The sequence below is a fragment of the Triticum urartu genome, chromosome 2A, assembly GCF_056163025.1.
Source record: "Triticum urartu cultivar PI428250 chromosome 2A, HENAU_Tu73, whole genome shotgun sequence".
Taxonomy (NCBI): domain Eukaryota; kingdom Viridiplantae; phylum Streptophyta; class Magnoliopsida; order Poales; family Poaceae; genus Triticum; species Triticum urartu.
This window is the reverse complement of record NC_141874.1, coordinates 393,599,646-393,618,645: the sequence shown is the minus strand read 5'-3', so window position 1 is coordinate 393,618,645 and position 19,000 is coordinate 393,599,646. Positions and strand designations below refer to the sequence as shown.

General features: G+C 44.0%; 1 pseudogene; it reads right to left on the bottom strand.

The window, feature by feature from the left end:
• Positions 1-7,101: 7,101 nt before the first annotated feature.
• LOC147985230 (uncharacterized) lies at positions 7,102-7,878 on the bottom strand (annotated as a pseudogene).
• Between the last annotated feature and the right edge of the window lie 11,122 nt (positions 7,879-19,000).

Here is a 19,000-nt window from a genome sequence, read left to right as displayed (position 1 = left end):
TCATTGAGGATATCGAAATCTTGTGCATGACCTAGGATAGAACAAGAACTTCTTTTCCTGGAACAGGTCAATCAGTGGCTTAGTGTGCTATGGAATTCATATGGAATGAAGATGATCAGTCTATTAGACCATGGAATACTTCACACGTGCATGACTAACTTGGGATGATTCCAGAGGAAGCAAAACTAACTTTCTCGAACTCACGGCGGCAACTTGCACCAAATGCACGTGAATCAGAGGAAGTCACTTCTTTCATCCAACATATGCTTCATGAGCTAGCATGAAGAGATGATTTCAAAAGTTTCCAACACTCGCTTAATGTTTGACAAAATCATGGAGAGGACATGGATGTTGTCGATGGGCTCAACAACAATTCATCCAGGTTTCCATATAAATGGAAATCCATAATTAAGTGAACACGGTGATAGCATTGGTCAGACCCAAAGAATATAATGATGTATGCTCGAGGAATCAACCACGAGTAGGACAACATTACGAATATCGTTGGTTCTGATTTGATTTGACGATAGCCCACACTCAAATCGAAGTTTGGGTAAGACATTAGCACCGACAATTGATCACGAGGATCGGTTGATGAAGATATCATCTTTCTCCAACACACACGCACACACACGCAAGATATCCCTTTGGAATGAACTGAGTCGGACAAGCTTTTATCTTTCAACTCTCCAAGTTGTTGTTTAGCTTAACCAACTTGCTCAGGGTATCCGACACAGATTCTTGGAGAAAGGACGGTTTGGAGGAAAACCAACATGATCACGAACTCAACATAGCGGGCAGGTGACAATCTGGTAATACTTCCAAGAAGATATTCGGAACATCACGAACCGCCGATATGTTACTAAGCTCGAGAACAATCTTGCTTTTCATGGCAAGACAATGTGATCAAGAGAGTGATGGATTGACACACTCCTAACACATTGGTCGAAGAGTGCACCAGAAACAATGATTATGTAGCACAATCTACCTTAGAACGATGATTCAATAACCAACATGCTAAGAATGAAGTTATTGTCCTTTAACTACCAAGCAACGGGGTTGCTAGGAGTATTGATTTCACACATCATGATTCACTTGTCGAAATTCCGGTTGCAACAACACGGAAACCGAGAAATGAATAATGATGGAGAGAGTATCACTACGTCAAGAATTCATGAGAGATGCTGCATTTCCTATGACAATCCTGACATAAAGGGGGTAATACTCTGAGGTAGAACAGAACAAAAGCTGGATTGGCATTTTGATCTGCGGAATACAACTACTTTGACCAGTCCAAGAAATGGATGAGGTGCTGGAGTTTGTTTCTCCTAGTCATTCTGGAATAGAATGGCTCGATGGACCACAAGAATAATAGGCATTGATAACACGAATGCACGACATAAACTTGGCTATCAACTGATAGAAAAGGATCGGAATACAACTACAGAGGGACAACTCAAAGGAACATATATCTTTCTGAGTTGTGGATGCATAGGTTAGTATGTCGAACAAGTTCAACATATTTCTTCCGGATAACCCATGCTGAGAGGTAGGACTGGCAGAGTCACAATTATGAATGGAGAACTCCTCAGGAGTACTCTAATGGTGATCTTTTGGTTCAAAGAACTTCTGCCTTAATGGTTCATGGTATTTGGAAGAAGGAAATACCATGGACCTTGAGGACCATCGCAAAGGCTACTAATATCCTAAAGGTACGAGCAACACTATCAACACGAGGTAAGTAGAGTGGATCTTGGGCCAAGAACCCAGGAATAGAATGCCTACTAACTAAATGGCATCACGGGACGCTTTCGAGAATGGTGGCCAGAATCATCACACTGGGGATGCAAAGCATTACTAGATTACCAGGTGATACTCTAGACACCTAGGGTCATAATAATAGCTCCAACATAAATGCCGAGGCAGCGGAGTACCTCAACAAACGGATTAGTGTGCTTAAACTGGCCCAAAAGGACATCGGGAACTGGGAGGAAGGATTTGCAAATGCATCAGATTGTTTAGAAACCTGAGATGACTCGGACAACATAACGGCTGTAAATGCTCAAAATGATTTGAGACATCCTGCAAAAATGGTGGCATAACCACTCAACATCACAATATCAAGGTTCTGAGACCAATTATGAACATATGGAAGTAGTAGGAACTGAACTGAGGCTTGAACTCAACAATCCTAGGCAACTACGGTTTAGTAACACGTCATCCTGAGAGATAGAAGAGAAGCCTAGTACTTAACCCCGTAGAAAAGATAAGATGACTCAGATCAGAAGGTCATGAGGATAAGGAGTAAAAAGAGCCTTACGTTCCCTACCACAATGAATTCCCCTACATAACTAAAGCATTTCTAGACACAACTTCGACCGGTTTGGCTTGGTAATCCTACAGGCAGTCAGGCTCTGATACCAAAGCTGTCAGGACCCCGATTCTAAGTCACATCGATCTAGCTGGTAACACCTCATATCACTTTGCAGCCTCACGCACGGTATTCCCATGGGTGTCGCCTTACCATGGCCCAGGACCGTTTGCGCCTTTTGGCTCATGTATATGATAGTGTCGCTAGCATCCATACGACAGAGAACCCGGGCCGACATGGCTAGTCGTGAACCCAAAGCGGCACTAACCTATGGGGAAATGCATACATGAATCACATCGAGCATGTCGGTCAGCAGCGTGTGAATCCGGGCTGTAGCACTGGGCTAACAGGACTCCGGGAACCCGGGCTGTAGCAGCTAGGCAGGACTCCGGATGTCACTGCGTGACATTTCCCCGAAGGGACAGACATAGGAACAAAGTGAAACACATGCCGGCCAGTCAAGAGTCCTGAGCAGTAGTGCTGGGCTAACAGGACTCCGGTGAATCGGGCTGTAGCGGACTACTATGGCTCATGGAAGCACTAGACTACATTTCCCCATAAGAGAGGCTGCCAAGGATAAACAACTAGATTGATGGATCCCACACATACCAAGCATTTCAATCATACACACAATATGCTCGATATGTGTAAATACAACATGGCATCACAACATAACTCTACAACTCAAGTATTATTCATTAGGCTCCGAGGAGCGAGAAATACAAGCATGGGTCTCATGACCCAACATTCAGAGCATACAAACCAAATCACATGCGGAAGCTTAACATGTCTGAGTACAGACATCTATAAATTAAAAAGGCTGAGAAGCCTGACTATCTACCAGATCCTGCCGAGGGCACAAGATCGAAGCTGCGGTATCAGGCTAAATGTCGAAGTCCACGCGGAAATACTAGCGAGACTGAAATATCTCTGCAAAACATAAATTAAGCAAACGTGAGTACAAAGGTACTCAGCAAGACTTACATCAGAACTAGCTACATATGCATCGGTATCAATAAGGGGTGGTGGTGGAGTTTAACTGCAGCAAGCCAGCTTTAACTTAGTAGCTAACCTGAACTACGACTGCAAGCAACTCTTTTGAGGTGGCGCACACGAGTCCACATATTCACCATTCAATACACCACTATGGATCCGCTCCCGTCTCCCTACGAGAAGGCCATCCATAGCACTCACACTTATCTTGCGAGTTTTAGAGTATCCACTTTCACTTGTCTATGAACTGTTATAGGCAACCCAGAAGTCCTTTACCGTGGACACGGCTATTCGAATAGATCATTTATAACCCTGCAGGGGTGTACTTCTTCACACACGCTCTCGCCACTTACCACCGTTTACACGACATGTACTCGGCAACCTTCAAGCGGAAGCCCAACGAGGGTGTCGGCCACGGCCTACCTAAACACTCAAGTCTCTAGTCCAGGTTTATCGCCTATCTAGGTTCCATCCGCAGGGAGTCCGCCCGAGGTTTCCACATACGGCCCTGGACGATGTGTACAGGGTTCCGAGACACCAAACGGGCACCCGGCATGCCCGGCCACGGTGTATCTACCGCATCATAGCCCACCCCTAGGGTCAGCGCTACGCACGGCCGCCAACACATATCCTATAAACCCCAGAAACTAGTTGCAACTCCTGGACAGAGGACAAGGCTGATCAAGAAGCCGAGAGGGTCCATTGGTTTCGGGCCCAATGCATGGTAGTAACTGTTTCATGGATCACAAACACAGAACTCAGTTTCTAAGAACGGTTTCAATGAGACAACCCACCATGTACTCCTACATGGCCTCTCACCGCCACCTTTACCAAATCGTGTTCACACACTTAGCTCTCAATAGTAGGACATGTTTACACACCTCCGATTCATCCCCGATGAATCAGACCTGACTCAACTCTGAGCAGTAGCAGGCATGACAAACAAACATGAATGAGTAGGCACATCAGGGCTCAAACAACTCCTACTCATGCTAGTGGGTTTCATCTATTTACTGTGGCAATGACAGGTCATGCAGAGGAAAAGGGTTCAACTACCGCAGCATGTAACAGTTGAATCGTCGTTGTCCTAATGCAGTAAAAGAGAGCAGGAGCGAGAGTGGGATTGTATCAGAATGAACAAGGGGGTTTTCCTTGCCTGGCACTTCTGAAGATATCATTGTGTCTTCATCAGTGTCAACGATCACAACGTCGGTACAACGTCTATCGAGAGGGGACAACCACCGGCAACAGAGAATGAACACAATCAATGCAATGCACAATATGATGCATGATCATGACATGTCAATATGCTGTGTTTTGAGCTAATGCAACTAGCAACATGTTAAATGGAGTTGGTTTGAACCCTAGGTTCAAATTCAAACTCCATATGTGAGAGTTTAAATTCCATTTATGTGAATTGGCCTAAACAGCAGCCATAAGTTGTTCTAACATGCATGAAAATGCCATAAACAGATTCCTTGATTTTTTGATAATTTTTCATATATAAATTATTTCATTTGGAGTTACGGTTGAATTTCTATGATTTTTCGAAGTTTAGGCAATTTTTTGGAATTCCTGGATTATTTTAAAATCTAGAAAATTACTTACTGCGTCAACATGACGACAGCACGACGTCAGCAAGGTCAACAGGGTCAAAACTGACCCGTGGAGTCCATTGGCCAGTGAGTCAGACACTAATCCTGCGTTGACTTGGGCTTTGACCCGCTGCGGGGCCCGTTGTCAGCGTCTAAAAGTGGTTTAGCTGGCGGTGATTAGCACTAATTATGCGGCCACGTCAGCACGTCGGAGTTTGGCCGGCGGCGACCTCAAGCCGTGGCGGAGTCCGCTCGGAATTGAGCTACGGGCGACGGTTTCGGGCGAGGTTTGCGGCTATGGGTTGCTGGCACACGCGCGCATCCAGTGGTGGTAGTGACCGGAGCTGGGGTGGCCTGTAGCGGCGGCGGCGGCGAGTTGGGCGGTGGCCGGAGTTCGGCCGGCAATGGTTTGGGCGATGCCGAGCAAGGGAGGAGCTGTGGTTAGTCGTGTTCGACTCACGGAAGAGTGGTGAGTGCAACGGTGAGGTCGAACGCCAAGTTGCGCGGCCATAGCTACGATGGCGACATGGCCGGCGGCGGGGAGATTCGGGCTTGATCGGAAGACTGGGCTAGGGAACAGCAACGGAGGGGGAGAGCGAGGCGGAAACAACAGGAGCTCACAGGGAGGTCAAAGAACGGCTCAGCGGGCTTGGGGACGTCCTCGGTGGCGCGAATCGACCGGCGGTGACCCACGGGTCCGAGGAGGAAGAAGAGCTCGGGATCGTCGTCACGGAGCTCCTGGCGGTGCCTGGATTGGTGCAGAGGACGCGGGGGTCGAGGCGGTTCCTCTGGACCCATCGGGGAGGCACGGGATGGACGGTGTCCGCGGTAAATTGCGTCGGCGACGACGAGCTCCGCTCGGGTGTGCTCGGGAGAGGGAGCAGAGGGCGAGGGGGAGAGCAGAGAGTGAGGGAGAGGAGCGAGGGGCCACGGGGCGTCTCCGTGGCGTCGCTAGAAGGCCCGGGGAGGAAGCAGGAGGTGGCCAAGGCGGCGTCGGCGCGCTCCAGCGAGCTGCTTCGTGCGCTGGCGCGGGGAAGAAGACGCCCGTGCCCCTGGTGGGCTGGCTGGGCCAGCTGGGCCGCCAGGTGGCGCCAGGTAAGGAAACTCTCTCTCTCCTTCTATTAGTTTTCTGTTTTCTATTTATTTGATATGTTAGGAATTAGTAATAATACTAACTCATTTCCATAAATCCTGGGATATATTTTAGGCTTTATTTGAAATATTTACGACTGCCCAAAATTGTTTACAGGATTATTCGAGCATTTAAAATATTTATATTGATTAAATGCCCAAATTCAAATACCTAGTGATTTAATTTAAAGCCCAAATGTGTCCAGCAAAATTGCAAATCATCTTGGGTAGATGCTTCCACCTTAAACCAGAGATGATGAACATTTTTAAAGGCATTTTGATTTCATTGAAAATATTTTTATTTGAAACTATTTGAATTGCATTTGTGCTAGGGCTTGACCATCCCCATTTCAGAGTTTCATAAAACTTAAACATGATGACATGATGATCATGCAAGGTCAAGCAAAGGCTAAGGTAGGGCTGTGACACATATATAAATTATTTACATATGATGCATGATTAATTAATTATTATATGCATGAACATGGAGGGGTTTTCTGCAAATCTGTAAAACCAGGAATAATTAGCAAATTCACAGGTTAGGAAACAAAACAATCAGGCCAAATCCGGCTAGCCCAACAAAGCACATGAGGGGCTTGGGGGGGGGGGTTCCTCACCATGGGCCAAGCCCAGGCGCTGGTGGGGAGGCAGCTGGGCCTCGAGATCAGTCAGCCCACGCGGGGGTCAACGCAAGCAGGGATGAGCGCGCGGTCGTGCTCGTTCTCGGTTCGCACAAAGCAGAGGCACGACAAGGCGGGACTTGAGCGGCAGGAGGCCTGAAACGGCAGCGCGACGACGGGTTCCGGTGGCTCTGCTCGCCGGCAGTGGGTGAAGGTGGAGGCGCGGCTGCAGGGTGGAGGAGGTGCTGGGCACGGGAGGCTCCCTGGCGGCGGCGTTTCTCTGCATCGGCAAGTCAGGGAGAGAAAGGCAGGGCATGGCGACGGCCTACGGCTCACCGGAGCTTGCCGGCGATGCGATGTGGAGGGTCGGGGCAGCGGTGCTGGGAGAAGCTCATGTGGCTGGGCAAGGAGTACGAGCGCATCCATGGCGCGGCTTGGCGGACTGGCGCGGCTTGAACTCTGGCAAGGCGGAGGTTCGGCAGAGAGCAGAGGAAGGAGCTCCGATGCGGAGGCAGCCGGGGATGGACTTGGCGGTGCTGGGGCGATGCGAGACGGGAAGAAGAGGGCACACGGTGGCTGGACGAGGACGTCCATGGCAGCGGACGCGGTTGACCCGTGATGAGGCTTGCAGAGCGAGGGAAGCAGTTGGCGCGAGGCAGCTTGCTGGCGAGGACGAGGCGGATGCAGGCGAGGATGACGGCGACGAGCTCCTGCTGGTCGCCGGCGGCGGCAGGATGAGGTGGTATCGGGGTTCAAAGTGGGGTCGAGGAGGCATCGGGCGCGTCGTGGTAGCCTGAAGGTCGGGGTCACCCGCGGGTTCGCGGGATGCAGCACGGGCACGGCGGCATCTTCCTGGACTGCTGGAACGAGGGGGCTTGGAGTCTTTGAGCTGTGCGGGCCGAGCTTGGGATGGCCATGGCGCTGGAGCTCCTGGTGGTTCCAGTTTCCAATGACGGTGGCGCGAGGGGATGAGGCCGAGCGCTCCTGCTCGGGGCATCGAGCAGCTACACGATCCATTCGGGATCGAGGAAGAAGAGGTAGGCTTCAGGCGCCTGGGCAAGAAGCAGAGGAGGAGCTCGGGATCGAGGCTGCTGCGATTTGGGCGGCGCGCAGAACGAGGGAGGTTGTCGGAGATCTAGTTGGTGGGAGGGGATCCCGAGGAAGACATGAAAGAGGTGGTTGGCTGGCGGCGGCAGGATGGGAATGGGTGGATTGGACCGGTAGGGGCTAGGGTTTAGACTGATATTTATATCAGACGAATCTAGGTTAGGGGCTAACTCGTCCCTCCGATCGCAATCGGACGATTGCGAATAAATAGCTGGGTAGTCCTAATGACCCACAAGTATAGGGGATCTATCGTAGTCCTTTCGATAAGTAAGAGTGTCGAACCCAACGAGGAGTAGAAGGAAATGATAAACGGTTTTCAGCAAGGTATTCTCTGCAAGTACTGAAATAAGTGGTAACAGATAGTTTTGTGATGAGATAATTTGTAACGAGCAGCAAATAACAAAAGTAAATAAAGTGCAGCAAGGTGGCCCAATCCTTTTTGTAGCAAAGGACAAGCCTGGACAAACTCTTATATAAGGAAAAGCGCTCTCGAGGACACATGGGAATATCGTCAAGCTAGTGTTCATCACGTTCATATGATTCACGTTCGGTACTTTGATAATTTGATATGTGGGTGGACGGGTGCTTGGGTGTTGTTCTTACTTGAACAAGCATCCCACTTATGATTAACCTCTATTGCAAGCATCCGCAACTACAACAAAAGTATTAAAGTAAACCTAACCATAGCATGAAACATATGGATCCAAATCAGCCCCTTACGAAGCAACGCATAAACTAGGGTTTAAGCTTCTTTCACTCTAGCAACCCATCATCTACTTATTACTTCCCAATGCCTTCCTCTAGGCCCAAATAATGGTGAAGTGTTATGTAGTCGACGTTCACATAAAACCACTAGAGGCTAGACAACATACATCTCATCAAAATATCGAACGAATACCAAATTCACATGACTACTAATAGCAAGACTTCTCCCTTGTCCTTGGGAACAAATGTAACTACTCACAAGGCATAAACATGTTCATAATCAGAGGGGTATTAATATGCATAAAGGATATGAACATATGATCTTCCACCAATTAAACCAACTAGCATTAACTACAAGGAGTAATTAACACTACTAGCAACCTACTAGCACCAATCCCGGACTTGAAGACAAGAATCAGATACAAGAGATGAACTAGGGTTTTGAGATGAGATGGTGCTGATGAAGATGTTGATGGAGATTTCCCTCTCCCGTTGAGAGGAGCATTGGTGATGATGATGGCGATGATTTCCCCCGCCGGGAGGGAAGTTTCCCCAGCAGAACAACTCTGCCAGAGCTCTAGATTGGATCCGCTAAGGTTCCGCCTCGTGGCGGCGGAATTTCATCCCGAAAGGTTGCTGCCTATTTTTTTCTTGACGAAAGACTTCATATAGGAGAAGATGGTCATCAGAGAGCCACCAGGGGCCCCACGAGGCAGGGGGCGCGCCCTAGGGGGGGCCCACCCTCGTGAGAAGGGTGTGGGCCCCCTGCTCTTCATCTTTGGCGAGGATTTTTCATTATTTATTATAAGGTGTTCCGTGTTGTTTTAGGACTTTTGGAGTTGTGCAGAATAGGTCTCTAATATTTGCTACTTTTCCAGCCCAGAATTCCAGCTGCTGGCATTCTCCCTCCTTATGTAAACCTTGTAAAATAAGAGAGAATAGCCATAAGTATTGTGACATAATGTGAAATAACAGCCCATAATGCAATAAATATCGATATAAAAGCATGATGCAAAATGGACGTATCAACTCCCCCAAGCTTAGACCTCGCTTGTCCTCAAGCGAAAAGCCGAAATCAAAAATATGTCCACATGTTTAGAGATGAAGGTGTCGATAAAAATAAAATACGGACATGAGGGCATCATGATCATTCTTAGAACATCAACTTATATAATTTTTGTCATATGATCTCTAATGCTAGAGTAATAATTCAATCACAATATCAAGTATGAATCGTAAACTTCATTGAAAACCAACGAACTACAATCTCGGTCATTGAAGCAATTGCAATTTATCATAACATAGGAAAGAGTCAATGTATAAGAGCTTTTCAGCAAGTCCACATACTCAACTATCATATAATCTTTCACAATTGCTGACACTCACGCAATACTTATGGGTGTGGAGTTTTAATCGGACACAGAGAAAGATAGGGGCTTATAGTCTTGCCTCCCAACGTTTTACCTCAAGGGTAATGTCAACAGTAATAGTTCATGAAAACCCACATCCAATTAGCCATATATACCGGGATCTTTCCAACATATTGTGCTTGCCAACGGGTAAAATGTAAAAAGGAAGGGTGAAGATCACCATGACTCTTGCATAAGGTAGAAGATAATGATAAAAGATAGGCCCTTCGCAGAGGGAAGCAGAGGTTGTCATGCACTTTTATGGTTGGATGCACAAAATCTTAATGCGAAAGAACGTCACTTTATATTGCCCCTTGTGATATGAACCTTTATTATTCAGTCCGTCGCTTTTATTACTTCCACATCACAAGATCATATAAAGCTTATTTCTCCCACACCAATCAATCAGACATATTTAGAGAGCAATTTTTATTGCTTTGCACCGATGACAACTTACTTGAAGGATCTTACTCAATCCATAGGTAGTTATGATGGACTCTCATGGCAAAACTGGTTTACGGGTATTTGGAAGCACAAGTAGTATCTCTACTTTGTGCAATGAATTTGGCTAGCATGAGGGGGAAAGGCAAGCTCAACATGTTGGAGGATCCAAGACAATATAATTTATCTCAGATGTACGAAAACATAACCCATTACATTGTTTTCCTTGTCGAATGTCAACTCTTTAGCATGTCATATTTTAATGAGTGCTCACAATCATAAAAGATGTCCAAGGTAGTGTATTTATATGTGAGGACCTCTCTTTCTTTATTACTTCCTATTAGTTGCAACAATGACCAAAATTGTGTTTGTCAACCCTCAACAACTTTTATTCATCATACTCTTTCTATGTGAGCTCATTACTCTCCACAAGACTCACATGATCTCTTTGTTTCTTTTTATTTCTTTCTCTTTTCTTTTATTCACTTAGGATCATGGAAAAACAATCAAGCCCTTGACTCAACACTAATCTTTGTTATATAGCTCACGGACTCGATTACATAGAAGGGTAATAAAGCAAAACTCACAACTAGATCATGCCATAAACTTTATTCTACTAGATCAAAATACTACTAATAGGATCGAACTAAGGAAAACGGTAAAGGTAGGAGTTGTGATTGTGATACAATACCGGGGCACCTCCCCCAAGCTTGGCAGTTGCCAAGGGGAGTGCCCATACCCATGTGATTATGTCTCTCTTTTCGGGGATGGTGATGTGATGTTTTTGGTGATGATGCCCTTCAAAATACGATTCTCCTCCTCAAGCTTGTTGACTTGCTTCTTGAGATCCATTATTTTCTTTCGGAGTTTTCCTATAACAGCCAAAGCTCCCTGCACCCAAGGGTGTTGCATAGCTACAGGAAAACCAGTGACACTCTTTTTCATATTCTCGTAAGAAAGAAATCTAACATTGGAAGGGATAACCGAGTTTGGAATAGCTGAGCTCTGCAGTTCTCCCATTGTGAATCCAGCATGGAAGCGAGAGGTGACCTCTTGATCCTCCATGGCATCTACCCTCATTAGGCCAGCCTCCATCTCTTCCTCTGTTGCTGGCCCAAAGTGGCCAGGGTCGCTGTTTGCCCTTGGTTCCGATGCCGGATTAGATACTCGGCTCTCCCCGACTGACTCTTGAAAAGACATCTTGCTCTAATCTGCAGCAGCAATAGCTCAAAGCAAAAACAGAGGATTTTTGTGTGATATGGGAGTCAAAACTCCCAGGAGATTATATAATGAATTTTTACTGACCAAAATAGGTATCGTGCAAGAAAACGGAGTCCGAAAGGCACACAAGGAGCTCACGAGGTAGGGGGCGCGCCCAGGGGGGTAGGGCGCGCCCTCCACCCTCGTGAGGCCCTCGTGTACTTCCCGGACTGCTACTTAATTTTCTATTTTTCTAAATATTCCAAAACGGAGAAATATTGCCTTAAAAATTGTTTTGGAGTTGGTTTACTTACCGTACCACATACCTATTCCTTTTCAGAGTCTGAAACGTTCTAGAAAGTGTCCCTTATGTATTCCTCCGGGGTTACGGTTTCAATAATATTGGTTTCAACATTTATGGGATTACCTGAGATCTAATGTTTGATTCTTTGACCGTTTACCACCTTCGGATTTGTGCCTTCGAAGTTGTTGATTTTTATGGCACCTGAACGATAGACCTCCTCGATAACATAGGGGCCTTCCCATTTAGAGAGAAGTTTCCCTGCAAAAAATCTTAAATGAGAATTGTATAGCAATACATAATCACCTACATTAAACTCATGCTTTTGTATCCTTTTGTCATGCCATCTTTTAACCTTTTCTTTAAACAACTTGGCATTTTCATAAGCTTGGGTTCTCCATTCATCAAGTGAGCTAATATCAAATAACCTCTTTTCACCGGCAAGTTTGAAATCATAGTTGAGCTCTTTAATAGCCCAATATGCCTTATGTTCTAGTTCGAGAGGTAAGTGACATGCTTTTCCATATACCATTTTATACGGAGACATACCCATAGGATTTTTATATGCAGTTCTATAGGCCCATAATGCATCATCAAGTTTCTTGGACCAATTCTTTCTAGACCTATTGACAGTCTTTTGCAAAATTAATTTGAGTTCTCTATTACTCAATTCTACTTGACCACTAGACTGTGGGTGATACGGAGATGCAATTCTATGATTGACGTTATATTTAGCAAGCATTTTACGGAAAGCACCATGAATAAAATGTGAACCACCATCAGTCATTAAATATCTAGGGACTCCAAACCTCAGAAAAATAACTTCTTTAAGCATTTTAATAGAAGTGTTATGGTCAGCACTACTAGTTGGAATAGCTTCTACCCACTTAGTAACGTAATCAACAGCAACTAAAATATGTGTATATCCATTAGAGGCAGGAAAAGGTCCCATATAATCACAGCCCCAAACATCAAACAGTTCAATAACAAGTTAATAGTTCATATGCATTTCTTGACGTCTACTAATATTACCAATTATTTTACATTCATCACAAGAAAGGACAAACTTATGGGCACCCTTGAAGACAGTAGGCCAATAAAAACCGGATTGCAATACCTTATGTGCAGTTCTATCTCCCGCGTGGTGTCCTCCATAAGTTTCAGAGTGGCACTTGCATAGGATCTGTTCCTGTTCATGCTCAGGTACACAACGTCTAATAACACCATCTACTCCTTCTTTATAAAGATGTGGGTCATCCCAAAAGTAATGTCTCAAATCATAGAAGAACTTTTTCTTTTGTTGGTATGTGAAGCTAGGTGGTATAAATTTAGCAACTATGTAATTAGCATAATCAGCATACCAAGGGGTACTACGAGAAGTACTTATGACATTTAATTGTTCATCAGGAAAGCTATCATTAATAGGTAGTGGGTCATCAAGAACATTCTCTAACCTAGATAAGTTCTCTGCAGCGGGGTTCTCAGCTCCTTTTCTATCAATGATATGCAAATCAAATTCTTGTAGCAAGAGAACCCATCTAATAAGTCTAGGTTTAGCATCTTTCTTCTCCATAAGATATTTAATAGCAGCATGATCAGTGTGGATAGTTACTTTAGAATCAGCAATATAAGGTCTGAATTTATCACAGGTAAATACAACTGCTAAAAGTTCTTTTTCAGTAGTAGCATAATTTCTTTGAGCATCATCTAGAGTCTTACTAGCATAATGGATAACATTTAATTTCTTATCAACTCTTTGCCCTAGAATAGCACCTACAACATAATCGCTAGCATCACACATAATTTCAAAGGGTAAATTCCAATTAGGTGGCTGAACAGTAGGTGCAGAGACTAATGCTTTCTTAAGTATTTCAAATGCTTCTACACAATCATCATCAAAGACAAATGGTACATCTTTTTGTAATAAATCAGTTAGAGGCCGAGAAATTTTTGAGAAGTCCTTAATGAACCTCCTATAAAATCCGGCGTGACCAAGGAAACTTCTTATACCTTTGATGTCCTTGGGACATGGCATCTTTTCAATAGCATCAACCTTGGCTTTATCAACTTCAATACCTCTTTCAGAAACTTTATGCCCCAAGACAATACCTTCATTAACCATAAAGTGGCACTTTTCCCAATTCAAGACAAGATTAGTTTCTTCACATCTCTGCAAAACTCGATCAAGATTGCTCAAGCAATCATCAAAAGAAGATCCATAGACGGAAAAGTCGTCCATGAAAACCTCACAAATCTTTTCACAAAAGTCAGAGAATATAGCCATCATGCATATTTGAAAGGTAGCGGGTGAATTACATAAACCAAAAGGCATATGTCTATAAGCAAAAGTACCAAAAGGGCATGTAAAAGTAGTCTTTGATTGATCTTTAGCCGACACAGGTATTTGAGAGAAACCAGAATAACCATCTAGAAAGCAGTAATGTGTATGTTTGCATAATCTTTCTAGCATTTGATCAATAAAAGGTAAGGGGTAATGATCTTTCTTAGTAGCCTTATTTAATTTGCGGAAATCAATTACTATCCTATAACCTGTAATAATTCTTTGTGGAATCAATTCATCTTTATCATTACGAACAACAGTAATACCTCCCTTCTTAGGGACACAATGAATAGTACTTACCCACTGACTATCAGCAACGGGACAAATTATACCTGCTTCTAGAAGCTTTAGTATTTCTTTTCTTACCACTTCTTTCATTTTAGGATTCATACATCGTTGAGGATCACGAACTGGTTTGGCATCTGCTTCCAAATTTATTTTATGTTGACATAGAGTGGGACTAATGCCTTTAAGATCATCAAGAGTATATCCAATAGCAGCACAGTGCTTCTTTAGAGTTTTCAATAATCTTTATTCTTCATGCTCTGAAAGGTTAGCACTAATAATAACATGATATATCTTCTTTTCATCAAGATAAGCATATTTAAGATTATCAAGCAACGGTTTAAGCTCAAACACGGGATCATCCTTAGGTGGAGGAGGATCCCCTAGGATTTCAACAGACAAATTGTGTTTTAGCATAGGTTCTTGTTTAAAGAATACTTCATCTATTTCCCTTCTTTCATTCATAAACATATCATTCTCATGGTCTAGCAAATATTGTTCTAAAGGATCATTAGGAGGTACGGCAATAGAAGCAAGACCAATAATTTCATCCTTACTAGGCAATTCTTCTTCACGGTGTTGTTTACTAAATTTAGAGAAATTAAACTCATGAGTCATATCATCCAAGCCAATAATAATAACATTCTTTTCGCAGTCTATCCTAGCATTAACTGTATTCAAGAAGGGTCTACCAAATATAATGGGACAAAAGCTATCTTGTGGAGAACTAAGAACAAGAAAATCAGCAGGATATTTAGTTTTCCCGCACAGGACTTCAACATCTCTAACAATTCCCATTGCTGAAATAGTATCCCTATTAGCAAGTTTAATTGTGACATCAATATCTTCTAACTCAGCAGGTGCAACTTCATGCTTGATTTCTTTATACAAGTCATAAGGTATAACACTAGCACTAGCACCCATATCACATAAGCCATGATAACAATGATCTCCTATTTTAACAGAAATAACAGGCACGCCTACCACAGGTCTATGCTTATCTTTAGCACAAGGTTTAGCAATTCTAGCAGTTTCACCGCAGAACTGAATAACATGCCCATCAATATTATCAGACAAGAGCTCTTTAACAATAGCAATACTAGTTTCAACTTTAACTTGCTCAGGAGGTTTATATGTTTTAATATTGCTTTTACGAACCACAATTGAAGGTTTAGCATGATCCTTTATCCTAACAGGGAAAGGTGGTTTCTCAACATAACAAGTAGGAACAATAGGATCATTATAAGTGACAATCTTTCCTTCAACTTTAATAGGTGCAGCTACTTTTACTTCTATGGGAGGATGATATTTAAACCACTTCTCCTTAGGGAGATCAACATAAGTAGCAAAAGATTCACAGAAAGAAGCTACTATCTCATAATCAAGTCCATATTTAGTGCTAAACTTACGGAAAATATCGGTATCCATAAAAGATTTAACACAATCAAACTTAGGTGTCATACCTGACTCCTTACCATTGTCAAGGTCCCAATCTTCAGAGTTGCGTTTAATTCTATCCAATAAATCCCATCTAAATCCAATAGTCTTCATCATAAAAGAGCCAGCACAAGAAGTATCGAGCATGGTGCGATTATTTTCAGAACGCCGAGCATAATTTTTTTGAAGAATTGTTTCTCTTGGAAGCTCATGATTGGGGCATGAATATAACATTGATTTAAGCCTCCCCAAGCTTGAGCGATGCTTTCTCCTTTGCGAGGCCAAAAATATATATATAATTGCGATCACGATGAACAAGATGCATAGGGTAATACTTTTGATGAAATTCCAATTTCAATCTTCTATAGTTCCATGATCCCATATCATCACATAGCCTATACCATGTCAATGCGTCTCCCTTCAAAGATAAAGGGAAGACCTTCTTCTTAGCAACATCATCAGAAATACCTGCAAACTTAAATAATCCACAAACTTCATCCACATATATTAGGTGTTCATCAGGATGCTTTGTTCCATCTCCTGAAAAAGCAATAGCTAGCAGTTTTTCTATTATACTCGAAGGATACTCATAAGGAATTTCATTTTCAATAGGTTCAGTAGGTTGAGGAGAAACTCTTTGCTCTACTGGTCGGGGTGAAGATACCCCGAACAAGCCCCTCAGAGGATTACTTTCCATAGTAACAAGTGACAGTAAATTTCAGCACACTATATAAATTTTTCCTTACTTCCACCTACCAAAGGCGCTTCACTCCCCGGCAACGGCGCCAGAAAAGAGTTTTGATGACCCACAAGTATAGGGGATCTATCGTAGTCCTTTCGATAAGTAAGAGTGTCGAACCCAACGAGGAGCAGAAGGAAATGATAAACGGTTTTCAGCAAGGTATTCTCTGCAAGTACTGAAATAAGTGGTAGCAGATAGTTTTGTGATGAGATAATTTGTAACGAGCAACAAATAACAAAAGTAAATAAAGTGCAGCAAGGTGGCCCAATCCTTTTTGTAGAAAAGGACAAGCCTGGACAAACTCTTATATAAGGAAAAACGCTCCCGAGGACACATGGGAATATCGTCAAGCTAGTTTTCATCACGTTCATATGATTCGCGTTCGGTACTTTGATAATTTGATATGTGGGCGGACCGGTGCTTGGGTTCTGTTCTTACTTGAACAAGCATCTCACTTATGATTAACCTCTATTGCAAGCATCCACAACTACAACAAAAGTATTAAGGTAAACCTAACCATAGCATGAAACATATGGATCCAAATCAGCCCCTTACGAAGCAACGCATAAACTAGGGTTTAAGCTTCTGTCACTCTAGCAACCCATCATCTACTTATTACTTCCCAATGCCTTCCTCTAGGACCAAATAATGGTGAAGTGTTATGTAGTCGACGTTCACATAACACCACTAGAGGCTAGACAACATACATCTCATCAAAATATCGAATGAATACCAAATTCACATGACTACTAATAGCAAGACTTCTCCCTTGTCCTCGGGAACAAACGTAACTACTCACAAAGCATAAACATGTTCATAATCAGAGGGGTATTAATATGCATAAAGGATCTGAACATATGATCTTCCACCAATTAAACCAACTAGCATCAACTACAAGGAGTAATTAACACTACCAGCAACCTACTAGCACCAATCCCGGACTTGAAGACAAGAATCGGATACAAGAGATGAACTAGGGTTTTGAGATGAGATGGTGCTGATGAAGATGTTGATGGAGATTGCCCTCTCCCGATGAGAGGAGCGTTGGTGATGACTATGGCAATGATTTCCCCCTCCGGGAGGGAAGTTTCCCCAGTGGAACAGCTCTGCCGGAGCTCTAGATTGGATCTGCCAAGGTTCCGCCTCGTGGCGGCGGAGTTTCGTCCCGAAAGGTTGCTGCCTATTTTTTTCTCGACGAAAGACTTCATATAGGAGAAGATGGTCATCGGAGAGCCACCAAGGGGCCCACGAGGCAGGGGCGCGCCCTAGGGGGACGACCCCACCCTCGTGAGAAGGGTGTGGCCCCTGGTTTTCATCTTTGGCGAGGATTTTTCATTATTTATTATAAGGTGTTCCGTGGAGTTTCAGGACTTTTGGAGTTGTGCAGAATAGGTCTATAATATTTGCTCCTTTTCCGGCCCAGAATTCCAGCTGCCAGCATTCTCCCTCCTTATGTAAACCTTGTAAAATAAGAGAGAATAGCTATAAGTATCGTGACATAATGTGAAATAACAGTCCATAATGCAATAAATATCGATATAAAAGCATGATGCAAAACAGACGTATCAAGTCCAAATGAGAAACCGATGATGATTTAGGGATGTTTGGGGATGATCCGAATCCAACGGTGACGACTGTCCGGGTCAGGTCCGGGACAGCTTCGGACGCGCGAGAGAGGTCTATGCAGTGCGCAAAGAGGGGTAGGCTGGGCCTAGGTGGACCATGGAGAGCGGGTTGGTCTAAGAGAAGAAGGGAGAGATGCGGCCCGGCACTGTCTTCGGAGACCGAAAACGTCCGTCATTAGACCGACTATATTGCCGCTATAATTATCCGTTGGGGCATCGAATGGACTCCAAACACGATGAAATTTGACCGGCGGTCTACCTACACTAAAATAAGACCGCACACCAACTTTCAACCCATTCCGAGAACATTTTTTGGCCACTTATAAAATAATATTTCGGACATGCCACGGGCGCGTGCAAGTGTGTCTGGGCTTAGAACGGACAACAGAGAGAACGAGGAGACCGGGACGGATGCAAGTTTTGAAAACATGATGATGCAATGCACATGAAGACATGATGAAATGCAACACGCAAGCAAATGACATGACAACGTCGGTGAATAAATGGAAGACACCTGGCGCATCAGACTCGGGGCGTCGCAACACTCCACCACTATGAGAGGATCTCGTCCCGAGATCTAGGATGGCACCGGGGAAAACAGAAGAGGAAGGGGAAGAGGTAACTAATTGCTTCTTTGACAAATGAGTGAAACCAAAGAACCTTGAGAGGTTGAACAAACTGAAAGAGAGAATACAAG